The sequence below is a fragment of the Microcebus murinus genome, chromosome 10 (assembly GCF_040939455.1).
Source record: "Microcebus murinus isolate Inina chromosome 10, M.murinus_Inina_mat1.0, whole genome shotgun sequence".
NCBI lineage: Eukaryota > Metazoa > Chordata > Mammalia > Primates > Cheirogaleidae > Microcebus > Microcebus murinus.
In genome coordinates, this window is record NC_134113.1 from 74,595,822 (window position 1) to 74,614,663 (window position 18,842).

Consider the following 18,842-nt stretch of genomic DNA (forward strand, 5'->3'; position numbering starts at 1 on the left):
GTTTTTTTTGTTTTTTGGTTTCTTTTTCTTTTTGAGACAGAGTCTCACTTTGTTGCCCAGGCTAGAGTGAGTGCCGTGGCATCTGCCTAGCTCACAGCAACCTCAAACTCCTGGGCTCAAGCTATCCTTCTGCCTCAGCCTCCTGAGTAGCTAGGACTACAGGCATGTGCCACTATGCCCGGCTAAATTTTGATATATTAGTTGGCCAATTAATTTCTTTCTATTTATAGTAGAGACGGGGGTCTCGCTCTTGCTCAGGCTGGTTTCGAACTCCTGACCTTGAGCAATCCGCCCGCCTTGGTCTCCCAGAGTGCTAGGATTACAGGCGTGAGCCACCGTGCTAGCCTAAATATGCTGTTAGGTGCAGCTTACAGTCTGAGTTAAAGAAAAGTCACCAATATCCTAGCTCCATGCATTTAACTTTTTGGCATTAGAACTTACAAGACAATGCAGAACATTTCAGTGGGTTTGAGGGAATGGAAAAGCAACATTTTGAACTGGAAAAAACAGAAATCTGTTTACCTTGAATGTTCCTTTATTCCCCCCTCCAAATCATCACATAAAACTAATTCCTGCATACTTTCCCTTCCCACCTTGCAAAAGGTTTAACTTTTATGTTTGCTACTCTGAAAATAGTCTCTGAGGGTTCAGGGAGTTTTTCCAAGGACCTTTGAGGTCCAGGTTGATGACAAGCATTGAGCATCGGCATCGTTTGGTTTCTCAGTCACATGGCTCCTGAAATGGGCGTGTGGTTCTAGCGGCGGCAACGAAAGAGCAGCCCGCAGACTAATTGGCGAGCACAGGGAGCTCTAGCAGCCAGATGACCTACAAGGGATCTGCTGTGTCCTAACAGGATGAAAGATTTCCTGCAGACCCTGGCAAGGTGGTGCGGGCTACATTTGGAGTAGCTCAGTCTAGAGGCCAGTAAGCATTGTGACAGCTGCTGATTAAAGAACAGTGTTCAGTAGAATCAATGGGAACAGAAATTGACTACAAACTGCTTCTTTGAGGAGGGAGAAAGTATGTTTGTGTGTGCTAGGCCAGTCAGGGGCCTGTCCTGTTTGGTGCAAAGTTGTCCAAACAATCTGTTTTGGGCTGATTATATCCAACTGTTGATCCTTCTCCTAGCAAATGAACCATTTTGTACTTGTTCAAGATAATTTGCCTCATGCTGTGTCTGTCTTTCTGTGCATAATTTTCTTCACATATGTTTTCATATGATGATGAAGGATTTGGATAGAATTTTAGGTTTTCCATTGTGTTTTGTGGACATTGTATCAGATATAATAGCAAATCCAAGAAACCTATCATATAGGTTAGCATCAATAAACGTTGAGTTATTTTTTATAAAGGGACACTAAAGACATTGTTACAGTTTAAAGCAAAGTTTGTAAAGCAGATAGAGAGCTGGAAGAAAGTCATCCAGTCGTGACTGGTTCCGTTGCCATCTGGAGGTTGACCTCTGGAAGAATGAATAAACAAGCTCAGCCCAGGAGAGAGGTGTGTGGTTTCTCTGATTTCTTTTCCATGTTTTGCCTCTTTCTTTTCAACATCTGTGAAATCCCCCCAACCCTTTAGAACTTTTGTTTCTGATATATTCTATTTTAAAAGTATTTTAAAAGATGGTAGTTATACATGGAAACACATTATTCTGTTTTAATTAACTTTTTTAAAATTTAAAAATTTTTATTTTATTTTATTTATTTCAGCATATTACGAGGGTACAAATATTTAGGTTACATATATTGCCTTTGCCCCACCCCAGTCAAAGCATCAAGGGTATACTCAACTCTTTTTAATGTGAACACATTTTCTCATTCTCTTTTTTTCCTCTCCACACTCTTTCTTGCATTGTTTTTGTGCCAAGTATTGGTCTAAATATTTTACATGGATCTCTTAATGTTTACATGACCTTATAACATTATTACAATCATTATTATTATTTTTCCCACTTTACAGAAGTGAAAAAAAGCTATGAAAGGTTAAATGTGTAGATCTAAAGTTGCTCAGTTAGGAAAGGATTCAGACTCATTGGAATCAAGACATTTGTCTCCATGGAATATAGTCATATGTTTTTAAAACCACTCTATAAAATGTCATTCCTAAACTCAGACACTTGTCTTTGAATTTGAAACTCCACAGTTTTAGTTTCTCTTTATAGATAGAATAGAAATTGATATTATTTGTTATATTGTGTGAAAAGAAACAAAAACAGTGATTTCTTCTCTTCCTCTCTTTGCCATTCCACACTTGTTCGGTAGCCTTTCTTGCTGATTTTTCTCCTACTTCTAGAACTGGTTTGGAGGAATGTGCACTTGGCAGAAATAACACTTCATTTCATTTCCCTGCTGACAAGACACATAAAATAGCTCACTGTACCTAGATAAAAACTAAGATAACATTTTTTGACTTTGTTCCCATTTGAAATACTGATTTGATTTGCAAAGGTTCTAAACATTTTGAATGTGTCGTTTTTTTTTTTTTTTTTTTAGGGACAGGGTCTTGCTTTGTTACCCAGGCTGGTGTGTAGTGGCCCAATCATAGCTCATTGCAGCCTCAAACTCTTGGACTCAGCCATCCTCCCACCTCGGCCTCCTGAGTAGCTGGGACTACAGGCATGTACCACCATGCATAGCTTATTTATTTATTTATTTTTGTAGAGATGAGGTCTCCCTTTGTTGCCCCCGCTGGTCTTGAACTCCTGGCCTTAAGTGATCCTCCCACCTTGGCCTCCCAAAGTGTTGGGATTGCAGGTGTGAATCCTTTTTATAAGATTATTTCTCCCTTTGCATGTCTCCCCAGAAACAAGGCTTAGGAGAATGTATTCTGGATGTATTTGTGTTTGGACTCCTGTGGATTTTTTTCAAGGATTTTTTTCTTTGGAATTTACTGGACAAATCAAAGTTTTTCAGAGGAGCTGCTACTCTGTGTATGCTGTAGGTCTGATTGGAAGAATCTAACATACCCGGCTGTACGTTATGCCATTTATCTATAAGGATTCTGAGAAAAATGCTTTTGGGGCAGGAATCCTTATTATGGCATCCAAGGGCTTTACAGGGTCTCGTTGCAATTGTCTGCAACATTTCTTTGTTTATCAAAGTTCCAGGGAGTCTCTGAATGTTAAGAGCACTGTTTTGGATGATCTCTAAAGTTACCTCCAATCAAACAGTTTATTTTATGATTGTCATTGATTAGGATTGGTAGTTTCTCTCTGTGTGTTTCATGTGGATTTATTTAGTAAATTGCATTAAGTTTGTTGGGAGCTTCCTCTTGCAATATTTCCTCCCCACTTAGCTGTTTTTATTCCTTCATTCACTCATTTATTAAATCCACACTGTGCCAAAGCAAAACCATGTCCCCTCAATCTGAGTAAGACCACCCAATTATAAACTCCCGATGGTGTTCTGTGGTTCTCCATGGTAATTTCTCTTTGCAAATTATGCATTTGTGTAGTGTCTCCCTCACTGGACTGAAAACGGCAGGAGGCCAGGGTCCCACGGTGCTGAGCACCCTGCCTGACACATAATAGGATCTCTAAACATGGTTGTTGAGTGGATATATCTCTGTGCCCCCTTACAGTGCCTGGTGTCTAACTGAGGCTCGTTTTATATCTGTTGTAAACAAGTACAGTTGTCACCATGGATTCAAGGACTGTAGTGATAGAACATAGAAAAGAAAGACAGCAGGACCCCTACCCTTGGGAGTTTACAGTTTTGTAGAGGAAAAAGGAGTATTAAACCCACACTTCTCAGGGAATTACTGTGGGAGGTGAAGAGGGAGGCACCAGGAAAGGAAGACTTTTCAATGGAGAGGAGACTTGGGGGAGAGAGCATTTCAAGGTCAGCTGAAGAGCAAGGCCAGCAAGAGAGCAGAGGAAGACCACCTGCTGCAGAGACCAATCCAAGGACTGCGTGAGAGTCTGTGGGATTTTCCCAGTTGCAGTGCTGCCTTCCATGGCCTCTCCCCTTGGGTGCTAAAAACAAGTGCTTGGCCTGATGTCGGTGGGTGAAGGGCTGGGCTGGGGAGCGTGGCCCTAGAGAGCTGTTGGAAATTCGCAATGGGGAAAAGCTTCTCAAAAGGGAGGAAGGGCAGCGCTGCGCTCAGCAGTAAGAGCTCTGAAACAGGGCCTTGGAGCACAAAGATGGCCCAGCTGGAGAGCAGAGGCGGGTGAGATGTGTATGGGGCCACAAGGGTGGGATGCCAAGGGGAATCACCTAGTGGCAGTTAAGCATCATCCTGTTCTAAGAGAAAGAATTCCCATAAGCAGCATCTGTGCCTCCCACGGACCTCGTGCTGAACATGGGGATGGTTGGGGCCCAAACGGAGCCAAAGAAAGAGCATCAGCAGGCCCGCCACAGCAGAGGGCCCTTTAGGTTTAGGGTGATGTGCATGAGTAGCCAACCCTGCAGCATGGTTCAAAAACCCAGTGTCATCCGAAGCATCCACTTTGGATCTATTCCAAGGCATTTAGCTTCTGCTCAGTAACTATTTCCCCTAATTCCCCACCACGTCTCCTCATAGACCCAAGATGGCCCCAGGTGTAACTGCTTCATCCTCCCAAGAATCCAACAGTAGGAAAAGAATAACCCTCATCCACCACTACTCCCAATCCCATGCTCTCCACAAATAAGAAAAGTCCACTTTCTTCTCTCGTCATTGCTCCTCCCCCATGTCACAAACCTTATATAAAGCCTATCCTTTAGGCTTTGGTCTTTCTCCCTCTTTTCTTTTTTGTCACAATTTGAAAACAAAACATGGGGATGGCGGGAGCTGCAGCTACGGGCTGGCACCCTCGCAGGGGCCCACCGCGCACGGACGTTCAAACACTCGGACCTACACGGTCTATATCCCCGAGAGGGGAGCGGGGCCACTCCCAAGCTGCGGCCCCAGCGGTGAATCCGGAGATCCCACCCCGAGGGGGAGAAGGCAGGGACGGTCAGGCCGTGCAAGACTAGGCAAGGCCAAGTTCCAAAGGAAGGAGGGGAGAGCCGCGTCCACACCGCAGATGCGGAGGCCTCCATGGCTGGGATGAGCCTGCTGTTCTTGGCAATAATGTATGTTGTTCACCACCCCTTGATGGTCAGTGACCGGACGGACCTGGACACACTAGCCAGAAGTCAGTAGCTGGAGAAGCGAATGAGCGAGGAGACGTGCCAGTTAGAGAGTTTGGAGAGAGAAGGCGAGCAGCTGAGCAGAGGCAGAAGGCAGAAAACTTCTGGAGAGGAAGCACACCCAACGACCACTCATACGACAGAACATGCAGCATGAGCCGGCCTTTGATTCCAGCAGTGAGGAAGAGGAGGAGGAGGAAGTTCGCGTTGTGCCCATCACCTCTTACCACTGGCTCGCTGATTTCCCCACTTGGGAGGCCCTGGAATCCTTTTACCAACATTATATGCAAAATGCCATCCGCCACCTGCCTGGCACCTGTGAGTTTGTGGAGAGCTTTGTGGACGATCTCATCGAGGCCTGTCGGGTGCTCAGCCGCCGGGAGGCTCACCCGCAGTTGGAGGACGGTTTGGGCATCGGGGCTGCCTTTGAGAGAGGGTGAACACTCCATGAGACTCAGAAATTTGATATCCTGGTGCCCATTGTCCCTCCTCAGGGCACTATGTTTGTCCTGGAGATGAGGGATTTGTCCCTAGGCCGCCGATGTGGCCATGTGCTGGTGGAGTGGGAATGCATGTGCAGGCAGGAGAAACTCCTAGGGGACGTGCTATGCCTGGTGCACCACCCCAGGGACCCGTCGGCGGTCTTAGGGAAGTGTAGCAGCTCCATCAAGGCAGCTCTCTGCACCGGCCTCCACCTGGATGTGTGCAAGACCATGCAGTGGTTCCAGATGATGGTGGGCAATGCCTGGGCCCTTGTGGCCCATAAATATGACTTTAAACTCAGTCTCCCACCATCTACCACCTCCTGCAAGCTCAGGCTGGACTATCGCTCAGGCCGCTTTCTTTCAATCCACTTGGTCCTGGGGGTGCAGCGGGAAGATACCTTGGTCTACCTGTTGAGTCAGGCTCCTGACCAGGAACAGCTCACCAGTATAGACTGGCCTGAGTCCTTTGCAGCCTGTGAACACTTGTTCCTGAAGATGGTAGGGCGTTTTGCCCCTGAGAACACCTGTCACCTAAAGTGCCTCCAAGCCGGGCGCGGTGGCTCACGCCTGTAATCCTAGCACTCTGGGAGGCCGAGGCGGGCGGATTGCTCAAGGTCAGGAGTTCGAAGCCAGCCTGAGCAAGAGCAAGACCCCGTCTCTACTATAAATAGAAAGAAATTAATTGGCCAACTAATATATATATAAAATTAGCCGGGCATGGTGGCACATGCCTGTAGTCCCAGCTACTCGGGAGGCTGAGGCAGAAGGATCGCTTGAGCCCAGGAGTTTGAGGTTGCTGTGAGCTAGGCTGACGCCACGGCACTCACTCTAGCCTGGTCAACAAGCGAGACTCTGTCTCAAAAAAAAAAATAAATAAATAAAAAAAATAAAGTGCCTCCAGATCATTATAAGTCTCCGGGACCATCAGAGCTTACCCCATGGGACATCCCGCCCCATCCTCACCTCTTACCACTTCAAAACGGCCCTCATGCACCTGTTGCTACGGCTGCCCCTAACCGACTGGTAGCACAACGTGCTCTCTCAGCGGCTCCAGGACATTCTCTGGTTCTTGGGCTGTGGCCTCCAGGAGAGGACCCTCCATCATTTCCTCATTGGTAACACTTTCCTGCCCCTGACCATCCCGATCCCTAAGGCATTTCGGAATGCTGAGCCTGTCAATCTCTTCCAACACCTGGTGCTAAACCCAATGGCACATGCACAGGCAGTGGAAGAGTTTCATAACCTTCTGACCCAGGTAAAAACTCTGCTTTGTGCCCCACTGGCTGTAGCACCTTAATGTAAAGGACATTAAAAAAGAAAAAAAAATGGAAGCAGATATTTCTGATTCCTCAGGTTGCAAAAGAGTTTATTTTTCAGATATATCAGCAGTGTATGGGACCTTCACCTTGCTGGTAGGGACTATGATAGATGAAGACACTTCAAGGAGTGTGCAAAATGGTCGTGAGGATGGATGCAGCCTGCGGGGCCTAATGTAGGGTGAGTCCTCTAAGGCTTTCTTCTTTTGACTTTCATCGCGACCCAAAGAAGTTCCAGGGAAACAGATATTATGGTCGGATCTTGCTGCTAAGGAGTTGAAATCCAGAGGAGGCCTGTGAAGTTAATGTTTTTCTGTTAACACTGGAAGCAAAAGAGAACCGGAGAATACCTCCATTCCAGCTTAATCCTTTCTGTGAATGACTTTCAACATGTTCCTTGTGAATTGGTTTACTCTGAACTGTTAGCTTAATTCCCATCCAAGCTGATGGAACTCCATTTTATTCCAAATATAGTGATGGGCAACTTCTCATATTTTTAGGTTCTAATTTTTCAGGCCATCTCTATTTTGAAAATATAATCAAGATGTTTATTTTCCATTTTCTTAATTTAGTCTTTTTTTTTTTTTTTTTTTTTTTTTTTTTGTGAGACAGGGTCTTTCTCTGTTGCCCTGGGTAGAGTACAGTGGCATCATCATAGCTAACTATAGGTTCGAACACCTGGGCTCAAGTGATCCTCTTGCCTCAGCCTCTCCAGTAGCTGAGACTACAATTTTAGCCCATTTTCATATGGCAATATAGCTGTTTTTATGCATCTGAAAGAACTCCAGTATTACCTAAATAATAAGCCTTGATTCACAAATTGTAAGTCAATAGAGACCCATCTCATAATTGAGATAATGTGTTTATATAATTAATGAAATAGCCAACGTATAATGAACTTTTTAGTGCATGGAAACGTTATTTTTAAAGGGACATTGCTTTTGAGGGTTCTGAGATCAACGATTACTTTGTTTCTGAGGAGAAGCCACTTGTTTGTTAAGTGGAAAGAATGTTTAGCTACCATGTGTAGCTGTGCTTTTTCTCAGTCTGGTCATGCATTTGTATTCTCTTTTCAAAGATGATGAAGGGATTATTTGAACTATGTTTGCGGTTTTGAAAAGAGGGGTCATCACGATCCAGGCCCGATGCCAGGGTTGGACAGGAAGGGATTATGAAGCAGTCCAAACCTAACACAATCGTGCTTCTAGAGATGTGATCGGTGTATTTTTCTTTTCTTTCAAAACCTTGGGCATGCTGAGGAGGAGTGTTAAGAAATGCAACTATAGTTATGGGTGTGGTTGTTTTGGAAATTCCAATGCTGTTCTACCTAGCTCTGCCAGGAAGATCTACTGGGGAGGAAAGTCTGTCCCCATTTAACTTGACCTCAAAGGGGATCAGATGGCTGGCCTTTAAGGGCTTCAGTTGTAGAATCCACAGCCTAACACCCCCCCCCCCCCCCCCGCAACACACACACATACATACAAAGCCAAAATAAATTAAAAGTGCCCCAGAAGCTGATGCCAGGCAATACTGGGGGCTCCTGTTGCATACTAGCTGCTGTGTCCCCTGTCGCTTGCTGGCATCCATCAGGTACTACTTTCAAGGTAAGATGCAACTGATGGCTGGCTCTGTATCCATATACTTCTTGTTTAGAAAATCATTTGCTGGTGTTTCAGTTACAATTCAATAAAGGAGGCTATTCTGTAAAAACAAAAATAAAAAAAAATAAAAACAAAACATCAAGAATAACAAAACAAACATCAACTTAAAAAAAAAAAAAGAAGAGACAAAGAGAAAGAGAGAAAGGCTTTGTGGAGAAACCACAGCACAGGAACTAAAGTTTACTAAAAATACCCTCAGAGAGTGTCATCAACAGTGTCAACAATAAAATTCTGGGAACTAGGAAACTGATTCTAGTCATTCATTCTGAACAGAAATCATTATTTTTATGGATGGCTGTTCCCTAGTGGTTGACGATTCCTGGAGCCAGTGTTCCAAATGAAAGCATCTGTTTTAAAAGCCTGTTAAAGCACTTCCAGAATCACTTCCTCGCATTCCCACATTTCAGGGAAGAAGCCAAAATGTGGCTAAAAGTAATTACTTCAGACTAAGCCCTGACGCTAATAGCACTACCTCATTAGCATTGTGGCTCAGAGAGGAACCAGAGTATATTTTTAATGGGTTCAGAATGGTGATAAAATTAAAGTGGAATCGTTGGGCAGAAGGAATATGTAATCCTATTACTCTAATGTCTCAACATAACGGGAATAGTGATGAGGATTATATTACTTTTGCTTTTGTCTCTGCCTTTAGCGTTCCTGGCTGCTCTAGCTCTTGCCCTTTTGGGAAATGCGCTCCTCCCACTACCTAAGCAGTCCCCTTGTCCCCAGGAAGCTCTTCCTGAGCGCCACATGCATCTTCATCTGAAAGCTGGTGGCGTTGTTTGGGCGCCATAAACTCAGTTATGTATTTCATTTTACGCTCTCTCTCGCTCCCTCTGTGGCAGTGCCATACACAAACAGCCTTAATAGGTTGATTTTATTTCTAGAACGTGTAGGATGAGGCTATGTGGAGGACATGAGCAACATTCAATTTTGTTCAGCAATCATTTTTTGAGGGATTACTGTGTATAGAGCATGTTGTTGGCACTTAATAGCCATGCAAATACATCAGACTTCCCAGGATTCCACCCTGATGCATAAAATCGTCTTTATAAACATAATATGAACTCTTTCTAATGAGAACACCATTAATAAAGGAAGGCCTGAGAGACATAAGACCATCCATTCATCCATCCATCCATCCATCCATCCATCCATCCAACCATGTAAAGACAGTAAGTGCTGGTGGCAGGTGTTGAGACACAGAAATAAAAAAAATGTTGTAGGTGGAGTTCCCGCCCTACAGAGATCCCTACCTCTTTAAACATCAGGGACAGACATGGGGACAGACATGGAACCAAATCGTGCAGGACAGCCTATGCCGTGGCAAGGCATTCGAATTTTATTCCAAATTCTAGGGGAAAATATTGAGGATGTTAAGCAAGGAAGCAATGAAAAGGATTTGTGTTCTAGAAAGATCTTTCTAGAAGTACGAGGGGAGATAATAGTGGGTTAGAGATGTGCCAGGGCAAGTTTAGATATAGGAAGACCAGAGAAAAGACCACCAGATATTCAAGAGAATCTCTCCAAACAGAACTCTAAGAACAGGAATATCGACCAACAATGGAGGAAAGGCTGGGAGAGGAAAAATCTCTGGCTGAATGCGCACCAGCTTAAAACCTTTTTTTTAAAGCCACTTTAATCCAAAACGGATTAAAACAGCAAGGGACTTAATGGCTTTTGAAAAAGAATTAATTTTGGTTATAATTCTATTCGTCATGTTTAACTTAGGTGCAATGAGAAGTTTTATTTATTTAATGTGTTCAATTAAACATCCAGCCTTTAAAAAAAAATGGCATTCAAAAGTTTTCATTGAAAATATTTTAAGATTTAATAAAACTTTTTTTCTCACTCATAGGATTTTATTTATTAATAAAACATACCAAGATTCAGTTTACGTTTCCTTCGCCTTTACTGTGTTCTCTTCCAAGAGTTGAAGTATCCATTTTCATGTTAATAAAAAAAGATGTAAAAAGCAATTTACAAAATTCAATGAAAGCAATAAAATCTTGTTGAGACATGTGAAAGGAAGAATTTCACGAGTGAAGATTATTTGGTTGACATACCAGAGAAATTCAAGGATCTTGCTCCGTGCAGCTGCCCTACTGTGAAATTTGTTAAAAGAAAATAATTCCCGAATTCAGATCTGTTTCCTCCTTCATCTCCTCCAATTACTGCATTGGCGCAAATAGGACATTCCTAGGTTGAGCATCTTGTGGGGTCCAAAGTTAAAGATTCCACTTGTGCACATAAACTCAGCTTGTCCTCTCCCAGCCTCATTGGTAGATTTATAACCCCACCTATCAAAAAGTCAAAATTCTGTTGCCTGTTAGTCCTAATAAAGCAGCAGGAGTTTCCTGAAGGGAATGCTAATGCTGACAGCCCTAATTGTTCACAGCTGGAGAGTGTAGGCTTGGTTCCTGCCATGATGTTTTAACCCTCTCCCGCCCCATTTCCCTCTGGACTTCACAGACAGCAGTTGGGCTCCCAGGATCCATAAGAGAGATGCTCAGGTATTCATGATAGTGAAGACCTGTTCCTACACTGGGAAGACTGTGAGATGCTGATTTGGATTTTATATTTACAGTCAGTGCAGGTGGTTAATATCACACTTCTGCAGAGAGTGCCAGTGCAGAAGTGTGACCCTGTGTTTTTGGGGGGGAGGGGGTCAAACAAATGAAATACTGGAGCAGCTACAGAAGAAAAGTATCTCCCTGGTGTTCCTATGAAGCTTTTCTTTAAATAAAATATGATAATGAAGAGAGAGTTTATTTAAAAATGTCTCCAGAACAAATATATAATATGTAAGTCATTTGTAGAGACCAAATCTCTTAGAAATATTACAGAAGTCTTCACAATCCATTCTTATGCTCACATATAAATACTTTCTGGACATCTGTTGTAGGAGGACACCATAGTGGACACTGGTAACAGGAAGAGAGCCATGTTCATTTGAAGGTAAGGGACACAGCAGAGGAGATGTTATGCCACATACTAAAAGAGTAGGAGGAAAGAGGAGAAGCCATGGTAGAATCAGAGGGAATGATCAATGAGATGTACATGAAAAGGTCTGCAAAACAAAGAGTGGGAATTTCAGGAAGGATAGGGTGATCAATAGTAGAGATTATTATAGCAAAGTTAATGAGACTAAGAGTTCAAAATAAGTAAGGTATTATTAATTGCACTTAGCTGTTTGGAGGTCATCAGTGACTGAAACATGCAGTTTCAGTTGGATGGGGATGGTGAATGAGAAGACATGGACACAGCCTGAAGTAGGACAAACTCAAGAGTATAGTCAGCATGGATAACAAAATATTAGAAAACTGAATCCAGCCATATATATAAAGATAATACACCACCAAGATCTAGTGGTGTTTATCTCAACAGCACAAGTTCGTTGGTCACACACACACACACACACACACACACATACACATGATACATAAATAGTTGGTTTATCTATTAATCAATGTAATTCACCATATTAACATAATCAGATTTAAAAAAAAAAGAAAGTATACACATAATCATTTCAATAGAGGCAGAAAAACATTTGGCAAAATGCTCCATCCATCCATGGTTTAAAAAACCAAAAAACAAAAACCTCTCAAATCTACTACTAATATCTAACTTAGTGGGGAAAATTTGAACAAAACTGGCAACAGACATAAATGATTGCTCTCACCATTTGTATTCAACATTGTATTGGAGGTCTTAGAAAGTGTAATAAAGCAATAAAAAATACTTACAAGTTAGAAAGGAAGAAATAAAACTGGATTTACTCACAGACAACATGATCATGAATTTAGACATTCTGAAAGACTATATAAGAAAGCTACTACAATTAATAAGCAGAATTACAAAGATAATAGGATGTGAAATTAGTATGCAAAGACCAATAGTATTTTCATATACTAGCAATGAGTGACTGTAAAATGAAATTAAAATAATATCATATACAGTAGCCAGAATCGTGAAGTACTTATGAATAATTTTGTCAGAATATGCACCAGACTTGTACACTGAAAATTACTGAACACTGCTAAGAGAAATCAACAAAGACAAAATAAATAAAAAGACTTTCACCATGTTGTGTTCATGATTCAAAACATTCAATAAGGTTAAGATGTTGATTCACTTCAAATTGGTCTGAAGAGTCAACATCATTCTAATCAAAATCCCAGTAGGCTTGTTTACAAAAATCTCTTTTTAAATTTTAAAATGTCAGTTTGGGGAATTTAAAGAACTTTGCATAGCAAAACAATTTTAATGAGAAGAAAAAGCTGGAGAAATTATATCTTGTGATTTTAAAACTTACTGTAAAGATACAGTAACCAATAGAGTGTGATTTTGGCATATAACAGATATATAGAGCAACATAGCAGAATAGAGAGTAATTCCACAGCAAACGGATAGATTTGTTAACAAATGGTGTTGATAGAGATGGATATCCTAATACGGAATAAAAACCAACATCAATCCTTCCCTCACTCCATACTCAGAAATTAATTCTAATTAATTGGAATATAGATAAAAATGTAAAAGTAAAATCTATAAAACTTTTAGAAGTAACAAAAAACCTTGGGCTCAGCAAAGATTTCTTAGACAGGAAAAAGCACCAACTACAAAAAGAAAAATTGATAAATTGTTCTTCAAAATATAAAGCATCAAGAAAATAAAATTGAAAAGACAAACTTCAAACTGGAAAAAAAATATTCACAGTGCATGTTTCTGGCATAGAATTTGTATTCAGAATATATAAAGACAGTTTACCACACAATAAGAAGCCAAATAATAAGAAGCCCTTGAACAGGCATTTCACAAAACTAGATCTGTTAATGGCAAATAAGCACATAAAAGATGCTTGACATCATGTGTTGTAAAGGAAATACAAATTAAAACCTCACCATGAGCACAATTCGTCTACTGAGATGGTCAAAACTAAAGACAATACTGAGAGGGAGGATGTGAGGCAGCTAGAACTCTCACATATTTCTGGTAAAGTGTAAAATAGCACGAGTATTTGAAAAATAATCAGTAGTCTTTAATAAAGTTAAACACGCACATCCTGCATATTTACCCAAGAGAAATGAAAACATATGTCCACAAAATGTTTGTACGTGAATGTTTATAGCTTTATTCACAATAGCTCAAATGAAGACAACTCGAATGTCTATCAACAGGTGAATATATAAACAACCTGTGGCATATTCATGTAACTGAATACCACTCAGCAATAAAAAGCTACAAATTACTGATATACACAACAACATGGATTAATCCTAAAAACAATGTTGAGTGAAAGAAGCCAGACCCAAAAAAGTATATGCTGTCCTAATGTCTAGAACAGTCAAACCTAATCTGTAGTGACAAAAAGCAGATCAGCAGGAGGAGGTGGGAAATGACTGCATAAGGACACAGGGGACTTTTGAGGGAGCTGAAAATGTATACATCTGTCAAAACTGATCTAAATGTACACTTACAATGTGTGCATTTTATTTCATGTCAATTATACCCAGTGAAGATGGTTCAAAAAGTAAAAAATCATGATATATATACAAATCTTATGGTTTTATTTTATCTTTTTATTTAGGATTAATGTTATAAGTATTATAGCTCTGTGTCCTATATAGTTAGATATGGTATCATTAAAAATTCGTGGTAAAATCCTTTTAGTATATGGTGTGAGCTATATTTGAATTCAGCTCTTAAAGTATGAACCTCCACTGTAAGTCACCAAGTAGCTTTTCAGTCCACTAAATAAAATCTTTAAAATCTATTAGATTGTACGTATTAGTTTATGCTGCTTAGTCTTAGAAGTTATTAAACTCTTATTCTTCCCATCTTGTCTTTTTCTTCTTGTTATTTTAATAAAATGAAAGTGTGAAAAATGTTCCAATGGTTGATTTTGATCTGATGAAAGAATTTTTCTGACAGCCAGAATAATTAGTGTGGATGAGAAAATTCTAGTTCTTGTGCTTTTCAGAATGAAAGAGCTAAAACCAGTTAGTGTTTATTTTCCACTAGAGAAACACTTGCTTTTGGTTAAGTTTTATATACAATGGATGAGTTATGGATCCAAGAGACATGTTCAGATGTTCATACATAACACAAGATGAAAGAGATATTGTTTTCTTTGAATTTTGGGTTAGCTTTTATTGGTTTGTTTGTTTGCATTGTACTAACTTGTTGGTGGATGGCAATTTACTCTCATATCGGTAAACCTCTAGAATCTGGAACATTACAGTGAAAATTTTCCAGAGGAATTTGATTTGGGCAAGAGTTCAGGTTTAGGCCAAAAAGTGTATCTTTATGTTTTTTTATTTTAAAATTATTTTTATTTGTGTAAATGTACAGGGTATGTGTAAAATTTTCTTACATGTATCCAATGTATAGTGATCAAGTCAGGGTGTTCAGGGTGTCCATCATCTGAGTACAATACCTTTTTGTTAAGTATTGTCATCCCTTGCATCCCTGGTATAAATCTCACCTGATTATGGGATATTATCTTTTTGCTGTGCTGTTGGATTTGGTTTGCTAGTATTTTGTTGAGGATTTTTGCATCTATGTTCATCAGGGATATTGGCCTGTAGTTTTTTTTTGTTGTGGTGGTGGTGTCGTTTTCTGGTTTTGGTATCAGGGTAATGCTGTCCTCATAGAATGAGATAAGGAGAATTCCTTCTTCTTCTTCTTCAATTTTTTTGGAGTAGTTTCATATTTCCTTGCTTTTTCAAGCTTCCTGTGTCCTTATGTTGATATCTGTGCATGTGGTGTAACAGTTACTTCTTCCTATTTTTGAATTTACTTTTGTAGGGGAGGACTGTTTCCTGAAGACTATCTATGGTGTTGGCTGGGCAGGGCACTTTGGCTTTGATTCTGGGTGTGCGAAGTAGTGTATCCTTGGTATGATTTATTTGGCTGTAAACAGCATTAATGGTATCTGTGATTGCCTCTGTGGGTTAGGGTGTGGTTATTCGTGGAGGCTATGGTCAAGCTGTATTGGGGACTGGGGTGTCAGGTGGGCCAGTCTTCAGGCCAGAATGGTGGCAGTGGTGGACTGAGCAAGCCTATCTTTGTGCCCACTGTGGCATATGCTGCCACTGGTGTTGGTGATTATTGGGGAGTAGATTCTTGGGCTTCCACGTGGCTTGCTTGGATGCCGGTAGTGGCAGAGGTGGACCAGGCAGGTAGGTGGGTTCTCGGGCCTCTGGGCAACCGGGGTGGCATAGGTGATGGCAGTAGCAATGGTGCAGTGATGCTCTGGGTCTTTAGTGGTGTTTGCTCATGTTGGCGGTGGCTGCGTGGGCCGGTCTCCGGGCTTGTAGGTGGCACTTGCAGGTAGGTGCTAGGAGTTGGCTGAGAGTTTAGGCCCAGTGTCAGGCTCCCCGGCAGGGAGTGCTCTGGAATGGGCTGGGCAGTCCCCAGTACCCCCAGCTTATGTGCTCTGTCTTGGAATGGGGGTGAATCTAGCCTGAGCAGGTTTGTGCTCGGGTCCCCAGTGGTGAGAGCATAGGCACCAGCTGCGGCGGGCAGGGCTGGTGATCCTCACGCCTCAGGCCGAATGCTCAGGTGAGGGGCAGTCGCTGCTGCCTCTGGAGAGAGGGCGGGGCCTCCCTCAGTGGTCACAGGTGGGCCTGTAGGTGGGGAATGTGCGTCGTCCCCTTCATGCCCCAGTCCCAGCAGGCACAGCACCCTGTCCCGATGGACATGAGCCCATTCCCAGCTCCTGACCAAGTCCCAGCTGGCAACTCGCTGCTCCACTCAGATCCCCATCCCAGACCTGCACAGTGCTCGTTCCCCACACCTCAGCTGCAGCCCAGGCCTCGCTCACTTCCTAGCCCGGGCTGCTGCGGGAGCGCTTGGTCCCACTCCCCGGTCAGCAGCAGCAGCCCACGGTTCTGTAATGCCCCAGTCCCCCGCTGCTGGGTCCCAGAACACTGTGGTTTCTCAGAGGCTGGTTTGGAAATAAATGAAACCTTATTGTAGCTCCTTAGGTCTCAGAAAGGGTGTGGGACTTAGCCAGGCTCCCACCATGAAGCAGTTCTGTCCCCTGGTCTCCAGGCAGCTCCTCTATTTTAGTTTCATGGGCGGGGAGGGGCCAGAGGGTCTCCCACGATCAGGATCACAATTCCACCAGGATGTGTGCCGCTACAAGTCTCTCACCCCACCCCTTCCCCAGGCTGGGAAGTCACTCCTGGTTCCCAGCTGATCCTGACCAGGGAGGCTGCCTCTCCTCCTCCTCTTTCCCTGTTTTTGGTTTTCCCATGACACTTTTCTGTTGAATTCCAGTGTTCTCTCTTGGATAATGTACCCAAAGTGTGACTACACACTACTCTGCCTCCTTTAAGTGGAGGAGGCAGGCATGAAATGCTTCTAGTCAACCATCTCAAACTCCCCTCCAAAAAGTGTATTTTTTTAAAAAAAATTAAATATGACCATGCTATGAGCCATATTTTAGAAGATAGGGTATAACTGGAATTTTTCTCTCATGAATTCAATTTGCTGAATTAAATAGGTACTGTGCAAAGCCCTGTGCTGGGCTGGCAGGGGAAATGCAGATGAGAAAGGCAGTATCCCTATGTACTTAGAGAAGCCCAATGACTTCCTTCATCTGAGCATTAATTTGCACATGAGTTGGTGATTGGAAATATAGAACCAATGTGATACTATGTCGGCTCAAAAATGAAGCTGGCCGCAAATAAAATGGAAGTATTAGATTAACAAGTCTCTGTGAAGGTGATTAGCAAAATGAAATTGTCTAGACTTTAAGTGTTAAATAATAATCTTCAGGGCACTGGTGTGTGAATTAGAGTGAGGGGCGGGCATGGGGCTCGGTGGGCCCATGAGTTGGCCCCTGTCACTTTTCTGTTGAATTCCAGTGTTCTCTCTTGGGTAATGTATTCAGAGTGTGACTACATTACTCTATGCAGAGTGCACCTTTGTGTTATACATTAGTGTGAAGACTTCCCTTCTCCAGGACAGATACAGTCTCCACCTGGGACACATGCATTGTGTGTCTGCCCTGTTTGTCACCTCGGTCGGGCTTCCTTGCCTTACCACGCTGTAGTGGTCTGACCTCCGCGTGCAAGTTGGGTTAATTGGGAGAATGTTGAAGCCAAATGAAGTCCCAGGAAGGAAGAGATTGACAGATATTAGAAGCATTGTCCTATTTCCATACTTATCCAAGTTGGATTCCTTCACTCCTGGCTGTGTGAGGCCACTGTTTCCTGTCTCTGTGTGGCCCCAGAAGGCACAGAGCATAGGAGATCTAGTAAGTGTAGTAGAGCCATGGTAACGATACTAATAATATTAGGCTACTTTGGGTGCATTTATGAGCTGAGCCGTGTGTTGAGCCACTTACATATATCGTCTCGTTGAATTCCTTATAACAATCTTCAGGGTAGAAATTATGATGACCATTTGACAGCTGAGTCAAACCAGACTTGCCCAGTCTCCTAACACTGCCAGGATGCAACGCTGCTCTGCCTCCCTGCCCGGGTTGTGGATTCACCACGCCAAGCCGCCCCTGCAGTAATGAGGCCGCCTTTTCATGAGAGCTTAGATTGAGAGGATCATTAGAGATCACTCTGGCAACAGAGGCCCAGAAGGTTCAGAAACCTGTCCAGTCACAGAGCTAAAACTAAAAGGTTGGCTGAGGCGAAAGGGGTCCTGATTAAAGCATTTCAAGAATCAGATCGGCTGTCACGAGGAAGCCCAGGCAGTGCGCGGCTTGGACTTGTCTGTAGTTGCTTTTTAGGGGCCGGGAAGAGGCAGGATCAATGCTGTGGATAAAGGCTTGTGCGTGTGGGGTCCGCTGGGTCAAGGTGACATCCTGGGTCTGCCACTTGCTTGCTTTGTGACTTTGCGCTGTGTCACATTTTCTATTTTGGAGCACGAAGATGATGGTACGTATAGCTCCCACCAGGCTAGGGCAAAGATCACGTGGGGCTGTCGATGTGTAATTACTACTGTCATGTGTAGCCTGAGCAACACATGGACCAGAGACAATGGTGGAATGAAAAAACAAACAAAAAAGGACAAACAAAACCCTATTTTTTTTTATATGGACAGAAAAGAGGTTTGGGGCATAAATTTGGGTTTGGTTTTATTTAGTCTGTGTCTTTGTTTTTCAGTGTCTCTCCCCTGGCTGTGTGGCCATGTAATGACTGTCCCCTCCTACACCCAGGCCACATATGGACCAAGGCAGGTGAATAGGCCTCTGCAGGCAGAGTTCCTCATTCTCGGCATGCATCGCAGATGTGGATCAAC

The 18,842-nt window shown here is 42.7% G+C and overlaps 1 pseudogene; it reads left to right on the forward strand.

Moving 5' to 3' along the window:
- The first annotated feature begins 5,010 nt into the window (after positions 1–5,010).
- Positions 5,011–6,897, forward strand: LOC105862276 (inositol 1,4,5-trisphosphate receptor-interacting protein-like 1; annotated as a pseudogene).
- The last annotated feature ends 11,945 nt before the right edge of the window (positions 6,898–18,842 follow it).